General features: G+C 34.0%; 1 long non-coding RNA gene across 1 annotated transcript in view; it reads right to left on the bottom strand.

Moving 5' to 3' along the window:
• The window catches only part of LOC111083462, a 12932-nt gene extending 10805 nt beyond the window's left edge, over nt 1-2127 (bottom strand). The window contains exon 1 of the long non-coding RNA XR_002609047.1: nt 2085-2127. This is a non-coding gene — a long non-coding RNA (uncharacterized LOC111083462). The remainder of the gene's footprint in view (nt 1-2084) is intronic.
• Nucleotides 2128-2604: the final 477 nt, after the last annotated feature.

Here is a 2604-nt window from a genome sequence, read left to right as displayed (position 1 = left end):
ATATATATATATATATATATATATATGTGTGTGTGTGTGTATGTTTAGCTGATTGAACGTTTCGTCATTATCTTTCCCTTAGAGACTTCGACTTACAAAGTGCACGTGAGTTAGATCAGTCATAATCCTCTGAGTCAAGTTAAAGATAGACGTCCATAATACCTAGCTAGTAAATAGTAATAATATATTTAAAGATTATGATTTTGTTTGTTTGGTTGGTTAGAATTACGCACAAAGCTACACAATGGGCTATCTCTGCTCTGCCCACCACGGATATCGAAACCCAGTTTCTAGCATTGTAAGTCCGCAGACATACCGCTGTGCCACTGGGGGGCAAAGATTATGAAACAATGGAATATTAATATTATCGTAATATTTAAATTGGAGTCTTTTTTTTCACTTATCGGCTTTTTCACTTAAAATTTGAATATTTAATGATTAGTAAAGAGATAAAACATCATATAATTGATACTTGAAACCGTTGGTACTTGGTGAAACTCCATAATTACAGAATTGAGGAAAACAATACAATTGTACATTTCACAAATACATCATTTATTCACGACCATGTTTTCGCCATCATCGTGGACGTGAATAAAACATAATTTGGAAACAAGTTGGAGCTGGGAGAGTGGGTCGTCGGTAGATTTACGACTTCACGAAATTACAAAGCTAAAACCCGGAGTTCGAGTTACCGCAGTAAACAGAATGCATATAGTCCTGTGTGTAGCTTTGTGCTAAAACAACAAATAACAAACAAGAAACAAAACAATAAAGGTCTATCTGTTATACTCGATATGAAAATTGACACCACAATTTTAAGTTTCAAGAATACTACATGTAACTTCTGTTTTAGTTTGTTTCAAACGTTATAAATATTTTTTTCGCTTATTTTCACCAAATCTTTCCTTTTGTATGATAAATATTTTTACATATTATTATTGTATTGTATTTGGGAGCTTTATTAAATTTGTTATTAATATTTTTTGATAAGGTAAGTTATATTTGCTGAAGAATTTCAGAGAATATTTCTATTTACATTTTATGGACGCCCCTCCTCATCAAATTACTGTTTCCAAATTAAACTGGCTTACTTTCTGTAAATTAAATGATTTAAACGCCGAAATATTGAATAATCGACAAGCCTAAAATTGTTCTAAAATAAGTTAACTTCATATCTTTTCTTCCTTTTTTACAATTCTCTTATTATTTTTAAATACCTTTGATTTTCAGCTGCTAAAAAAAATCTACATTTAAATTTTTGTAACACTGACACTGAGAGGGATGTTGGTTTTTCCAATATTTTGCCGCCATTAATCGTTTGAATCGTACACACAAATAACGTCTTATAGAACTCATAGAACCTTTTTTTTATTTAGTGGGGAGGAGTATTGACTTTCTGTGTTTGTATCTCTGATTGTTTTGGATACATTGTGGTTTGTCAGCTGTTGTTGAGCTACAAGGATTGTTTTCTACTAGACGCCTTGCTCAGCTCTATTAGAGACCGAGCAACGACTTTAACAAACCATATGTTCCAATGCTTCTACTTTGTCGACTGTAATTTGATCATCCTACACCCCTTACTGTTATTTCTAATGAAGCTGCTATCACACCATCCTATACCAAAGTTACATTGTTTACTATTCCTTCTTCTGTTATAACAGTGTCAAACACTTACATTTCTACCACACCACTTTTGACATCGGTTGATATGGGTACCAATTCTGTATCAAACGTGTGTGTTTTTTTCTATCTAAACAAGTCATACAGCCCTTTTTAAAGATCTCTAAAGTTGTCTTCGAGCAGACGTACACCAACTTATGTCAACTCGTTATAGAATGATCATTAAGACCTGTAACTTCAATTATTTGTCATCCTTTGTACTAAAATTGGGATTACAAATTTAAGCCCTAACACTGCCATCAAAAAAGCTCGGATCCATTTCTCTTAGTCAACAACCTCCAATTTATCAAACTCCACCGTTTTCACGTTTTGATTCTACTTTTTGATTTTAAACGAGCTTTCGGCTCTCTCTGGCACCATTGTTTAATCTACAAACTCCACAGCCTAAAGCTACCTCTTACCTATATCCGAATTATCCACTCATTTCTCAGTCGAAGACGTACAGCTATTCCTCTTGAGAAGACTCTCGATCCTCCGTTCTATCACCTCTTCTGATTATTCTTCATGTAGTTGATATACCTAAGCATGTCTATCCTGTTCGATTATTTCATGTGTTGATGATACTACCCAGTAAACACCTTTCTGGCTTAGAGTCGTAGCTGGCAGCTTACCCATGATGTCACTAAAACAAGAACAATACTTTTAGAGCCTAAAAAAAAGTTTCGCCCATGTGGCAACCCTGTGTTAATTAATATCACATCAACAACATACATGTCCACCTCTCTGGTACCGTTAAGTATCTATGTGTCAATCCAGTTCTCTGGCACTGTTAAGTATCAAACTTTAGTATGATCACAGTGAATGTAGTTTTTACTCCAGAAACGTAGACGTAACAATAAATGTAGTCTGATCATTGTGAATGTAGTTTTTACTCCAGAAACTTAGACGTAACAATAATGATCAGACTACAATGGTGAATGT

The sequence above is a fragment of the Limulus polyphemus genome, unplaced genomic scaffold (genome assembly GCF_000517525.1).
Source record: "Limulus polyphemus unplaced genomic scaffold, Limulus_polyphemus-2.1.2 Scaffold9640, whole genome shotgun sequence".
Taxonomy (NCBI): Eukaryota; Metazoa; Arthropoda; class Merostomata; order Xiphosura; family Limulidae; genus Limulus; species Limulus polyphemus.
Note: the sequence above shows the minus strand (reverse complement) of the source record. Positions and strands in the feature narration are given on the sequence as shown.